The sequence below is a fragment of the Ursus americanus genome, chromosome 5, assembly GCF_024610735.1.
Source record: "Ursus americanus isolate L20-20 chromosome 5, mUrsAme1.1.p, whole genome shotgun sequence".
Classification (NCBI taxonomy): Eukaryota; Metazoa; Chordata; class Mammalia; order Carnivora; family Ursidae; genus Ursus; species Ursus americanus.
Window position 1 is genome coordinate 16,309,969 of NC_142131.1, and position 14,976 is coordinate 16,324,944.

Sequence of the window (14,976 nt, forward strand, 5' to 3'; positions counted from 1 at the left end):
GAGAGAAATAGAAAAAGTAATAAATATATATTTGAATGATAAAAAGAATTACACCCTATGTAATCAATAATATTATTATGTTACTCTTATATGTCACAGACTTCTAGTGGTGAGAGTTTTGATAAAATTACAGATGGAAGTAATTTTCCACTGGCAAGGTATACTTAAACAATTTTGATGTAATAAGGAATTATATAAAATAGTTTATAAAAGTTATGTTAAATGTAAAAACTGGACCATAAGAGTAAAACTCCATGGTTTTATTTTATATGCTTGCAATTTGTGGAATAAATCCATATGCTAAATTATTATCTCTTTACAAATGTCACTTTCTTGTACACAATGTTTCTTTGCCTTGAAATGTAGGAAAATAGAACTTTGGAAAGATAGCCAAAAATTCTTTTCCTAAGATATTAATGTAAGCATTAAGAATTTATATTATTTTTTCATTGATGTTTTTACTTTTTGAAACCTACCTTTATAAGGAGAACCCATTAGTTTTACTCTAAATTTGTCAGTTTTGCTTTGTTACATGAGCTAATCATACTGCTGTTTGAATTGAGAACTTACAAGAAATTTGAAAAATTAAAGATTTTTAGTTCTGTAAAATATTTCTTTTTACATTTTTTTTAGATCACAGCTTAAACCTAAGCTTGAAATTCCTTAAAATTAATTATTTAGCATTTTTGATTGCTAGTTATACTGTTGTATAATGTTAGTAGATCTGCCTCTGTGTTTAATTCAATGTCAGTCGCAAGAAGCCCCAACTGAAATATTTCAAGTGCTTAAATGGAATAAAAGAGGTATTTTAATAACATTTAAATTCTTACTGATAAGTGAATGGCAGGTAATTTACAAATAATCTCAAGTTTATATGCTATCAGTATTTCCTAAGTTTGCAGGGAAATTGGCCAGACTTTATGACAGTACCTCACTTCATTACTCGTAGAACTCCCAAATAAATTTCATTTTTTAATGGGTACTGGAGGTAAAAATTACTTAGTAGGTTAGAAGCTGGGAGGAGAAAAAATATATGTCTTTGAGTTCTATATTTTAATTATGAGAATAGGGCCCTTATGTTCATTTTTCTCCCATCTTGTTTGGCAGTTTTCAATTTAGATTTATCAAAAAGTAACAAATTTTTTCATGTTCAGTATTTGGTATAGAATATTTAGTATTAAGTGTTACTAGACATACCAAGCTGAAAATACTTTTTCTCTCTTCTCTTTCAATCCTTGGACTTAAAAACAAGTGTTCCTTTAAGTAGCCCTGTATTTGACAACCAGCAGTGTTATCCTGGCTTTGAATATATAATAGAATATGAAAGGAAGTTGAATGTTTCAAATGACATTGTAATTTTATATTCAAATACACGGTTATGTTATCTGTTAACTCCTGGTTTATGGTGGTCTCCATGAGGGTTAACTGTTATAATTAGGATTAATAAATGATAAAATGCTTCCCCTCCCCTTTGAGTAGGGGGCATTCTGTTCTCTAATTTTCAATGCTTGTACTCCGAGCTTAAATTTTCCTCCATGCTATTTTTAGGGTATGCATTTCTTGGTTGTAATCATTATCAACTTTACACGATGTGACCAACATCATTCCGTTAATGTTCAGTAAGAATACTGCCTACCCCCCATCATGGTTGGGAAGTTAATTTCCGGAGTATTTGTTAAGTTCTATATATATATTTTATGAAAAGTAACAGAAATCAGTAATGTCTTAATAATTTTGCCACAAAATAAGTTAGAAAGTGAGAGATAATTATCACCATTTCCTGCCTTTTGTACCACCATCCAAAATAACTTAACCTCAAAGTCTTACTATTTAATAATAGTCATGCTGCTTAGTCAGAACAGATCACAAACAGTTAAACTTCCCTTCTTTGCTCTGGATGTTTCTTAACACACTTTGTGATGTAACTAAAAGTTGTGTGTGTGAATAGCAAAGGAGAGCCAATTCTTCCACATTCCTAGGATGCATGATGATGTGGGTAAATCACTGAACAAATTGAGATCTCAGGTTAATGTTACACATGTGAGTAGTTGTATTTGCCTTTCTTTCTTAATAGGGTCTTCAGTATTTTTGTAAAATGAGGCATAAATATTAAGACAATGCATAAGTTTTACATTTTCGTGAATTAAAAACATTTATGTGAGGAAAGATGCAGTTTTTAAAGAGAATCACATATTCTGTTAAGGATCTTGTTTTATCCACAAGAAAATTAACCTATTAGAAGAGCTTCCAGCTTTCAAAAATGAGGTTCTTTGAGAGCCATGCATCACTGACTAGCTGATCATATATTTAATCTTCTATTTTTCTATTTGATAGCAGCAGTAAGGGAATTTGGATTTCAGGTGTGCAGGTTTTTGATACTTTGATACAAAGGAGTGATTATTCTAAACAACTTATTAAGTATGTATGTAAAAGAAGAAATGAAACTGGATGAAAAGTTCCCATCTTAAAAAAATTGACAGTGAATGCAGAGATTCTCTGGGTCATCCTGTACAAATGAGCAAACTTGGTGAATAGAACACAGAAAGTTAATACAAACTGGTATTAGAAGGTTAATATGAGGGGCGCCTGGGTGGCACAGCGGTTAAGCGTCTGCCTTCGGCTCAGGGCGTGATCCTGGTGTTATGGGATCGAGCCCCACATCAGGCTCCTCCGCTATGAGCCTGCTTCTTCCTCTCCCACTCCCCTTGCTTGTGTTCCCTCTCTCGCTGGCTGTCTCTATCTCTGTCAAATAAATAAATAAAATCTTAAAAAAAAAAAAAAGGTTAATATGAACTGCGTGGAACCCTGGTCCAGTGCTATTTTCACCATTTTATTTAATATACTCTAACACGTCTAATTAATCTATAAGACATACAGTCATTTCCACTTGGTATATTTAGAATCTAAATAAAATAACACATTTTTGAAATTTCACTTTGGACCTTTGAAAATTATTTGTAAAAATCAAGCTAGAAACTAAGCAAGTATATTGTGTCACAGTTTTTGCTGTGATGTTTGCTTTTCTCCATGTTATATGTATATATATAAATGAATATAAATATATATTCATTGAGACTATATTAGAGTTGATCACCTGGGTTTAGATCTATAGGTATGATAAAGATTTAAACACTGTTTACTTTCAAAAAGTTACTTAAAAATTTAAATTAATAATACTTCAAAGAAATGAAAATGAAACATTTGAAATAGGAAATACTAGAAACAGTAAATTGGAAAATACTTCAAACATACTGAAAAAACAGATTAGTCAATTTTAACAAATAGTATTTTGACATATTTGCTTTATATGTTTTTGTTGTTTTAAAGAAATGAAAGATCCCAGAGACTGTTAAATCCTTTCACATTCCATTCCCACCCACCTCACTTCTCCAGGAGTAACCACTATCCTGAAGTTGATGGGTATTCTTCCTCCAAGTTTTTATGTTTCTATGTTTGTATGTATACGTAAATCATATAGACCTGCTCTGTCAATATGGTAGCCACCAGCCACATTTGACTCTTTAAATTTAAATTAATTAAAATAAAATACATTCAGTTCCTCAGGAACACTAGCCACATTACAACTGTTTAATATCCATATGTAGCGTAGGCTACTGTATTGGATGGTGCAGGTAGAGAACATCATCATTGTGGAAAAGTTCTCATATAGACCATTGTTTGCAATGTTTTAAACTTCATACAAATGATATACTATTCATTTTCTGGAGCTTATTTTTTTCATTCAGTATTATGTTTTCGAGATTTGTCTGTAGTGACATATGGATTTATGGACATTTAGACCATTTCCAGTTTTTAATTGTTAAAATAATGCTTCAATGAGCACTTTTATGCATGTTTCTTTTTTTTATGTGTGAAAGTTTTTTTAGGGTATGCATTTCTTGGTTGTAATCATTATCAACTTTACACGATGTGGCCAAATCTTTCCCTAAAGTAGCTACATCAATTTATGCCTCAGTCAGCAGTATGTAAGATTTCCTTTCCTTTACATACGTGCGGATACTTAGACTACAGACTATATAGACTATATATTAAAACAAATGTTATTTTATTTTAATTTGCGTTTACCTAACATTTAGTGAGGATGAGCAACCTTTCATATGTTTCTTGGCCATTTGGAATTTCTTTTCTGTGAATTGCCTAGTTCTATTTCCTTTTTGTTGTTGTTTTCCTTTTGATTTAGAAATTCCTTATAATAATTCATTTTTGGTTGTGTGCATTATAAATGTGTCCCATTTTGTATCTTATCTTTTTACTTTGTTTATGGTGTCTTGATATATAGAAGTTTTAAACTTACTGTGTAAAAAATTTTAGTCTTTCCCATTAATGCTTGTACTTTTTTTGTATCTTGTTTAAACAAGTTTTTCCTTAGTTTATGCCATATGGCTAATTTCCTGCTTTTTTCCCTAAAAGTGTTACAATTTTGCTTTCTAGATTTAGGTTTTTAAAATCACCTGGGATTGATTTTGTGAGCCAGTGATCTAATTTTTCCCCATATGTGTAAAACTTTTCTCAGGATCATTTTTTAAAACAATTTTTCCTTTTCCCAGTGATTTGTATTGCCAGCTTTTTCATTCATCAAATATCCATATATAGATGCATCTGTTTCTGGGTTCTCTATTCTGTATGGTTGATTTATCTTTGTTTATCCTATATCATATGAATTATAAGAGCTTTATAATATGATGAAGCCTGTTTAAGGTAAGTCTTGCCATCTTGTCCATCTTCTTGAAAATTGTTCTATTTTCAGTATCTTCTCTTACATGTGAATTATAGGGTCCTATTGTCAAGTACTGTTAACAACCCTCATGGGATTTCTACTGGAATTAATAGAGTTAATGTGAATAGACATTTTCATGAAACTTAGCCTTCCTGTCTACCAACATAGTATATCTTCCCATTCATTTATGTTTCCATTTATGCCTGACAATAAAGTTTATAATTTCCTTTATAGGGGTCTTACTCTGATTTTGTTAGACATACTCTTAGGTACATTCTGATTTTGTTTCTATTGCTAATGAGATCTTTTATTACATTTCTGCTTGATTGTTGTTTGTACATAAGAATGCTATTAATTATTTGTATTTTGATCTTGTATCCAATAACCCTGTCGAACTATCTTATTAGTTTTGGCAATTTGTAGAATCTCTGGGATCTTTTATGTAATAGCGTTATCTGAAAATAATGGCTATTTTTTTTTCCGTCCTTATGCTTTTAATACTTTTAAAGTTGGTTAGCATTTCCTGTACTTTAGGAAAGGTTGGATACAAGCAGTATGTAGTGACAAACATTCTCACCTTGTTTCTAACTTTAAAGTAAATGCTTTTAAAATTTTCCCATTAATTATCAGGTTAGGAAAATTTCCTTGTACTCTTAACTTGCTAAAAGATTCTTTACAAAAGGTGATGAATAGATGTTGAATTTTTTTCCTGTATCTTTTTAAAAGATCATATGGATTTTCTTTTATATGTTGATGTGGGAAATTATGTTAATCATTGAGTTCTTGGGCTAAGCCTTACTTGATGATGATGTAGTTTGTGTAGGTACATGTATGCATTATGTGTGTGTACATATATAGATATGTAGATGATGTATATAGACACACTGCATTATTAAATTGATTAAATTTGCTAATATTTTGTGTATAATTTCTTTTTTTGATATTAGTAAATTTGAACGTCCTATTGTGTTTTCTTACACAGTTTTTGTCATTTTGAGCATTAAGATCATACTGGCTTTATAAAATGGCTGAAGAGCTTTCTCTTTTTTTTCTATTCTCTGGAATATCTTATTTAAAATAAGGGTTATCTGTTTTTTTAAGATTTGGTAATACTTGTCTACAAGAGACTTGGCCTGATGCTTTCTTGTGGAGAGATACTTGGCTGCTGATTTAATTTTTTGATGTTTATGAACATATCCAGGTTTTCAATATTCTTCTTGAGTCAGATTTTGGGTATTTATACAGAATGTCCCAAAAGTCTTAGTGCAGTTTTAAATTTGAATGACTTAAAGGGTATAAATGTCACAGACTTGTATAGTTATTTGGAAGTTTATTTATATTTCTTTTTAGGTTTTATGGTTTTCGAATCATAAAATTTTCAGTTAGTGTTTTCCATCTTTAGTCACAGGAACCGAAACAAAATACTGTAATTAAACATTTATTACTAAATTTCTTCGTAGATTTTTACACCTTTTTTTTCTTGTGCAACTTATGGAACAGATCAGTTTATTAATTTGTAAATTTTCCCTTTGTGTTGGAGATTGTGAAGACCACCGCTCAGCTCATTGATTCACTAGGAAGACTCATAGAATTCAATATAGTTGTACTCTAGGCTGTGGTTTATTATAGTAAAAGGATACAGAGCAGGATCAGTCAAGGGGAGAGGCGAATGGGGCAAAGTCTGGAGGAAACCAGGCATGAGTCTCTAAGAGTCTTTTCCTAGTGCCGTTACAGGTTGTACTTAATTCCCTCAGGAATGAGTTGTGACAACTATGTGAAATATTTAAAAGGAAAGCTCATTAGAGATTCAGCGCTCAGGGTTTTTATTGGAGGCTGGTTGTGTAGGCATCTGCCTGGCATGTACCAAAATTCTATAGAAGGAGAGCAGATGTCAAGCATAAACCACATTGTCCACTGTACAAACAGGTTAGGCACACTGAGCAGTCTTATCAGTTCTGAGATGGTGGGAATTCTGCTGAAATACAAATTCCCAGACAGCAGCCAAAGGCCAGTCTTGCAAAGACACTTTTCTAAGGATAGCAGTTTCAATCTTGATATATTAACTCCTTTTTGTACACCTACTTTCAGGATTTTGCTAATTGCATCTGAGGTGTTATTAAATGTGTTACTTTGTGTCAGTTCCCTGTAAACCAGTACTTAGATCTTAGAGACTTACACAGGCTTGATTTTTTTTTTTTGGCAAGAATATTTCATAAGTGGTATTGTATACTTTTCTTCTGTATCACACCAGGAGGCATATAACATGTGGTTGCTCTTTTTGTGTGTGTGATGTTAAGACTGACTAATAGTTTCAGGTATTGTTGGCCTGATCTGTACATTGTTAAGTTCCCCCTCTGCTCTTTGCATAATGATTTTAGCACCTGTTGATGATCATTGCCCAGATTCATCCTGCCATTCAGAGTTGTAAAATCTAACTTTCTTTTTCATATATAATTGCCCTCATCAACTATTTAGTTTTTCTGAGGTACAATTAATAAAGAAAAGACAAGAAAATATGCATGATTTTTTTCCTTTTATTTACTAGTTTTCAGAATACTAAGTTGGTTCCCTGGCATCCTGCAAAGGCAGTTATGAACGTTCATTTTTTATTATTGCTATGAACATATGGATTTTTAACACATTTAAGATTTTAACCCACTGATATTATCTTTTTCCTAAAGTTGTCCCTTCTTTTGCCATCTCTTTAAGTTAACTACTGAGCCCTTTTGACACAACACCATCAGCTGTTGATGAAACTTTCTTGTTTTCTGGTACAGTAAGATATTTCAGGCTCATATTGTCTGTTTTCTACCCTAGAACTGGGATCAGTTTCTACCCTAGTTCCTTTTAGTGCAAAAATTATATTTAGAGACCACAGTTTAGATGATGGGGTCGTCAGTGGTATGGACTTGTCACTGTTTCTAGGTTCTTTTAGTGGAAATATGAACAGCTAGGAAATACAAACTTTTTTTAAAGAAAAATACTTTATGAGTATAGCCTGATATTTCCATTTCAAATTTGGGATTACAGGGGTTTTTAACTTTTCTTGGTTTTGTATTTGTGTGGGTTTTTTTTTTTTATGCTGAAAATGTTGATTCCTGGTGACCTTAATATAATTAATTGCTCTTTGTATGTTGATATCAGTATACCAACACCAATGCCATTACGTAATATGGTTACTGAAATAGTTTACAACTTCTTTGCAGTTCTTTGGTCCTTGTTGTATATCCCACTGATGATTTGTAATCAAATTACCCTGTTTTTTTTTTAAATAATTTTTATTTTGTCATATTAGTCACCATACAGTACATCCCCAGTTTTTGATGCAATGTTCCATGATTCATTATTTGCGTATAACACCCAGTGCACCAGGGCACAATATGTGCCCTCCTTAATACCTATCACCGGCCTGTCCCAATCCCCCACTCCTCTCCCCTCTGAAGCCCTCAGTTTGTTTCCCAGAAATTACTCTGTTTTTAAGTCACTTGAAATAGTTGTTTTCTGTGTGTTTGTTAAACCCATCGACTTGGTACATGGATTAGTTTGTTTGATTTTATTTTCAAATTTGGGGAGCACTTTTAAAATTCTTGATTCAATTTTGTTTTATAATTACATCAGATATTTATAATTTCATATTAAAAATCTAGAAAATAAGATAAATTTGGAAAACTCTGGCTTTTATACTTCCTTCTACTCTCTTTTTTCTTTCCCACAGATGAGTAATTTAGTTAGCTTTTGACTGATATCTATCTTTTTTAAAAAATGGAACCAAATGTGTATGTCTATGTATTTCTATTTCCTTTCTTAGATAAAGACATGCGTATTATTCACACTGTTCAGCACTAGCTTTTTTCATTTAATATTTCCTGGAGATCATAGCATAATAGTATGTAAAAATTCCTTATTCGGTTCTGTTTTTTATCTGGCATGGGATTACCATACCATGCATGTAATGTAAATTCAGACCTCAAACCTATCTTCAGGTTTTGCTGTTTCATGGGAAACTTTTTTCCTACACAGAGCTTTTGGCAGAGAGCCAGCTTCCTTCCTTCTCTTCTGGGCTTGTGAGCAGAGATTTTGTTTTTGTTTTTAACACTTTTTTATAGAGTGAGCAGTCTTGATTATCTGAACTTTTTACTCTGGTATCCCAGTTATTTCATTCTAACTCCCCTACTTGTGTGGGCCCCATATTCTGTCCCTACATACAGACCTTAAAACCTCAGCTACTGGCTCTTACACCGTTTCAACTCTGTGCTTCTCTAAGTTGTCATGTTCTCAGCTTTGACTCTTGTAACTCTGACTTTGAGTTCTCTCTGTTTTTGGAGCCTGGATATTTCTAAGCTTTGTGTTAATTTTTTTGGTTTTATTCTTTCCACCCTTTCTTTGTGTTTGGAGCAGGAGAAATTCACTTTGTTATGTTCCCAGAAGTAGATCGACAGCATTTATTTTCTATCACTCATGTCTATCATCCCTTTTTTTTTTTTTAAAGATTTTATTTATTTATTCGACAGAGATAGAGACAGCCAGTGAGAGAGGGAACACAAGCAGGGGGAGTGGGAGAGGAAAAAGCAGGCTCATAGCGGAAGAGCCTGATGTGGGGCTCGATCCCATAACGCCAGGATCACGCCCTGAGCCGAAGGCAGACGCTTAACCGCTGTGCCACTCAGGCGCCCCTTATCATCCCTTTTTTGTAACTAACTGGCTGAAGGAATACACACACACATTCACAAATATGAAACAAGTTTTTAAGACATATGACTAAAATTATGGCATTTCCTACCAAAACTTTCCCCCCTTTCTCTCACTTGAAAAGATTATTAATCTTCTGTAATAGTTATTATAGGTGTTTTTTAGTACATTCTCTTCCTTTTTCTCTCTCTTACTTGTTTTCCTCTTTTTTCATCTCCCTCTGAATCAAAGAAAAATCTGTGTTGAGAATCCAGGTCAACTAATCTTAGTGCTTTTTTCAAAAGGGCAATAAATAAAGTCATGAGGCTTTTACATAACATTATGGTGAATATAAATTCTTTTTAGTAAAATAGGAAAAATTACCTAAGTATTATTTGTGCTCAATTGCAGATTCTTGGCTCAGGGTATTTTTTAAGTTGTTGAGGAGCCTTTATCCAATGACATTCATTCCTGTTTGATTTTATGTTTTTGTTTCACTTGTGCTGCCCTCTAACTTGTGTCTTCCCTGGTGCTTTCTTTTATATTCCTTTATTTGCAGTGCAGTTGTTTCATTAAAACTATATCAGATATTGACATGCCATGGAGAAACTTTTCTATTTCATACATTTCACCTAGATCTTTTGCTGTGCATTTTTGCAAATTAAAATATAGAGGCAATATTAATATGCAGTAAACAGCTTAGAAATGTATAAGTCATAGTTAAATCTTCACCAGATCGCTTAAAAAGGTTTGTAGCTTTCAGACAAATTCTCCTTTGGGGATGACATATTTACTTAGAACTTTGACTAGAGGTAAGAATTTTGCAAAAGTATTGAAAAAATTGGTTCAACCATTTTTGAGTTTCTTAAGGGATAAAAATAATAGTAATTTCATTCCTCCTTGTTTTTGTTAGCTTTTAACTCATATTACATATAATGTTTTAACCAGAGTGAAAAATAATGCAAGGAAGACTATTAAATCTTTCTTTAGACTACTTTAGGTGGCTTCAAGGAAAGTTAACTTTCAGTGTATCCTAAAGGATATTATCATTACGGTTTTCTTTTTTTTTTTGTTATAAGACTTACTTGTAAAGAAACTGAAGCATAGGGGCGCCTGGGTGGCACAGCGGTTAAACGTCTGCCTTCGGCTCAGGGCGTGATCCCGGCGTTATGGAATCGAGCCCCACATCAGGCTCTTCCGCTATGAGCCTGCTTCTTCCTCTCCCACTCCTCCTGCTTGTGTTCCCTCTCTTGCTGGCTGTCTCTGTCTCTGTCAAATAAATAAATAAAATCTTTAAAAAAAAAACACGAACTGAAGCATAATACTTCTTCAGTTCTTTTTGAAAAGAGCACTTAGAAAATCTAGTGGAAAAATGGCACACGGTGTTTAAACCTGTGCATTGCTACTGGGTGTTTACCCCAAAGATACAGACGTAGTGAAGAGAAGGGCCATATGCACCCCAATGTTCATAGCAGCAATGTCCACAATAGCTAAATCGTGGAAAGAGCCGAGATGCCCTGCAACAGATGACTGGATTAAGAAGTTGTGGTCCATATATACAATGGAATATTACTCAGCAATCAGAAAGAATGAGTTCTCAACATTTGCTACAACATGGACGGCACTGGAGGAGATAATGCTTAGTGAAATAAGTCAAGCAGAGAAAGACAACTATCATATGATTTCTCTCATCTATGGAACATAAGAACTAGAATGATCAGTAGGGGAAGAAAGGGATAAAGAAAGGGGGGGTAATCAGAAGGGGGAATGAAACATGAGAGACTATGGACTATGAGAAACAAACTGAGGGCTACAGAGGGGAGGGGGGTGGGGGAATGGGATAGACCGGTGATGGGTAGTAAGGAGGGCACATATTGCATGGTGCACTGGGTGTTATACACAACTAATGAATCATCGAGCCTTACATCGAAAACCGGGGATGTACTGTATGGTGACTAACATAATATAATAAAAAATCATTATTAATAAAAAAAAATAAATAAACCTGTGCATTGATTAGCAAATTTAAAAGTGCAATGTTTTCTAACTGACCCTTGATTCAAATTATATGAAATCATGCAGTGTATACATTATTGACATGTTTAATGAAAACATGAGGAATGCGAGAGAGCTAATAAGAATTTTATCTTTTTTTTTTTTAATTTCAGGCTGTGGCATTTGCTTTCCTTTTCTTTACACATTCATGATGTCATCTGTGTCAAAATTTTATCAACTTAGATTTATAAATATGTATTACATTAAATGTACTTGAGTATAGTATATACATTTGGATATGATTTTGTATGTGGGGACAATAAAACACACATCAATTAATAAGTAAAAACAATTCAGCAAGATAACAGTCCAAGGTCCTGTAGTTGTCACTGTTCCACAGTGATGTGGAATGAAGGAAAAAAAGCTCCATTTTCCATCTAATTAAATTTGCCAAAGCAGTATCTTTCATTCACATGTTTAAAACAGGAGCATGTCTTTTCTCAGAACCTGTAAACCAGCTAGTTGAAAGATCGACAGCTCTGTGAAGAAGACACAACCTTATATTTGGTTTAAGGTAGCCCGGGTTTTAATTACAGCTCTGGTGATGAGAATGGGAAGGTTTCACACAAGCAACCTAAACTGATAGCATAATATCTCCATTGCTCTCCATGTTTCCTGCTTCAGCATTTTTCATACATGTCCTACATTGCATTAATAGAAACTCAACCCAGGAAACTGGGTTTTGGGTTACTTGGTATCTATCACAGTCTGTGGTAATGACTGCTATGAATCACTGAGGCATGTGGAAGAATTTTATCTTTAAAAAAAGTACTCTATTGAATGTATTACAAAAATTTAGGAAGGGGCTACATTTTAGAAGTACACTAATTTGGATGGAATATTTCAGAATCATTGGGTTTCTTCTCATGTAATTTTTTTCTGTATGTAAGCTGCCTTACTGAAAATTGGCACCATTTAATGAAGCTCTGTGTATTCACAGCAAAGAGGAAGCTAACTAAAGCAAACACTTAGAAAGTGACCTATGTACATGCATATTGCACATCCTTCTTTTTCTGGCAAGGAAGTTACTTCTTTTTATCATGCATCTAGGAATCTTGAATCCTTATAAAGGGATCAGAATCAGGAGAAAAGTTGTTGTCCTTTGAGATACCTAAGATGAATACTCACTTAATACAAAAAGAAAAGTATCACAAAAGTCATGGTATATAAATTAAGAGTGACTGGAGCAATTATTTTATATGGCAAAGCCAGAAGGATATTAAAAAACCTTATAGGGGCGCCTGGGTGGCTCAGTGGGTTAAGTATGGTCCTTCAGCTCAGGTCATGATCCTGAGGTACTGGTATCAAGCCCTGCATTGGGCTCCCTGCTCAGTGCAGAGACGGCGTCTCCCTCTCCCTCTGCCACTCCCCCTGCTTATGCCTGCTCTCTCTCTCTCTCTCAAATATATAAATACAATCTTTAAAAAATAAAAAAACCTTATATTTCTGTTTTCAACTCATGAACAAATGAATGTAGCAAGCATGTTTATCTTTTATTATTTTTTAAAAGATTTTATTTAGGGGGAGGGGGAGGGGCAGAGGGAGAAGGATACTCCCCACTGAGCAGAGAGCCTGATGCGGGGCTCGATCTCAGGACTCTGGGATCATGACCTGAGCTGAAGGCAGATGCTTAACCCACTGAGCCACCCAGGTGTCCCAACATGTTTATGTTTTAAACATAATGCATATATTAAGAGGATGCCTTACTATTTCTATATAGTCAAGGTAGGGAGACATAGTAGAGAAGAAAGAAGTGCTTGAATAACAACAGTTTTGACAAAAATGGGGCTTTTTCCTGTAAGGGCCAAGACATTCCATGTTCCCAATTCTGATTTCTGATTGAATAGACTTCTTGCAAAAATATATTTTCCTGGACTCTAGAATTTATAGAGTGGGCTTAGCTAGCATTGACAACAGCAATTTCTTTTTTTCACAGACAAGCCTGCTTGATCAAAGCAAGACATAAACAGAACTCTCTAATTATTTACATAAACACAAAATGAAATGTGGGTTTTGTGTTTAGGTTTTGTGTTTATTTCATATTACTGTCTATAAATGAATAAAGGAATTCAAAGTTTCTTTTTGTGTGTTTCACTTTGATTTTATTAACTTTCAGGATACCTAATAATGATATTTAGCGAAGAGATACTTCGTCTTGGAGAAATAATTCATTTTTTTCAGCATGAAGATATTGAATTTCTTTATGTTCAGATCATAGTCATGTTAGCAATAATACCATTTATCTTCTATAACACTTTTGAGAAATGTATGCTGTTTTTGTTTATAGTGCCCCAAAATATTCTTTACTTTTTTTTTTAATGTTTTTATTTACATTTCAGTTAGCATACAGTGTACTGTATAGTTTCAGGTGTACGATATAGTGTTTCAATACTTCTATATATCACCTGGTGCTCATCACAAATGCACTCCTTAATCCCCATCACCAATTTAACCCATTCCCCCACCCACCTCCTTTTTGGTAACCATCAGTTCCCTACAGTTAAAAGGTTAAAAGTCTGTTTCTTGGTTTGTCTTTCTCTCTCTCTCTTTTTCCCCTTTTGCTTGTTTGTTTTGTTTCTTAAGTTCCACACATGAGTGAAATCATATGGTATTTGTCTTTCTCTAACTGACTTATTTCACTTACCATAATACTCTCTAGGTCCATCCATGTCGTTGCAAATGGCAAGATTTCATTCTTTATTATGGCTAAGTAATATTCCTGTGTGTGTGTGTATGTATGTGTATGTGTGTGTATGTATGTATACACCATATCTTCTTTATCCATTCATCAATTGATGGACACTTGGGCTGTTTCCATAATTTGGCTATTGTAGATAATGCTGCTATAAACGCCAGGGTGTATGTATCCCTTTGCTGGATCATAGGGTAGTTCTGTTTTTAACTTTTTGAGGAACCTCCATAGTGTTTTCCAGAGTGGCTACACTAGTTCGCATTCCTACCAACAGTGCAAGAGGGTTCCCCTTTCTCCACATCCTCGCCAACACCTGTTGTTTCTTGCATTGTTGATTTCAGCCATTCTTTTTTTTTTTTTTTTAAAGATTTTATTTATTTATTTGACAGAGATAGAGACAGCCAGTGAGAGATGGAACACAGCAGGGGGAGTGGGAGAGGAAGAAGCAGGCTCACACCGGAGGAGCCTAATGTGGGGCTCGATCCCATAATGCCAGGATCACGCCCTGAGCCGAAGGCAGACGCTTAACGACTGCGCCACCCAGGTGCCCCGATTTCAGCCATTCTGACAGGTGTGAGGTGATATCTTGTTGTAATTCTTTACTTGGTTTTAAAGTTAAAATTCAGAAAATTTGTTTGAGGTGAGCATTTCCAAAGTAATTCATAACTAGTTGAGCAAGTAGCATTTTGAAATAAATCTATTTTCTCTTAAAAATTAGATGTCCAGTAATAGCCATATTTGTATGTACAATTATACCTATTACAAAATTTTATGTGATACAAATATTTACATATTAAGGATTAAAAACTTTGGGAATACATTT

At 33.9% G+C, this 14,976-nt stretch overlaps 1 long non-coding RNA gene across 4 annotated transcripts in view; it reads left to right on the forward strand.

Annotated features, from left to right (window-relative positions):
• The window catches only part of LOC123791474 (uncharacterized), a 139,793-nt gene that overhangs the window by 62,763 nt on the left and 62,054 nt on the right, over positions 1-14,976 (forward strand). Inside the window, exon 6 of one of the 4 annotated variants that reach the window (XR_015724395.1) lies at positions 14,543-14,724. The exons of the other annotated variants lie outside the window; for them this stretch is intronic. This is a non-coding gene — a long non-coding RNA (uncharacterized LOC123791474). The remainder of the gene's footprint in view (positions 1-14,542; positions 14,725-14,976) is intronic. 4 annotated transcript variants of the gene reach the window in all.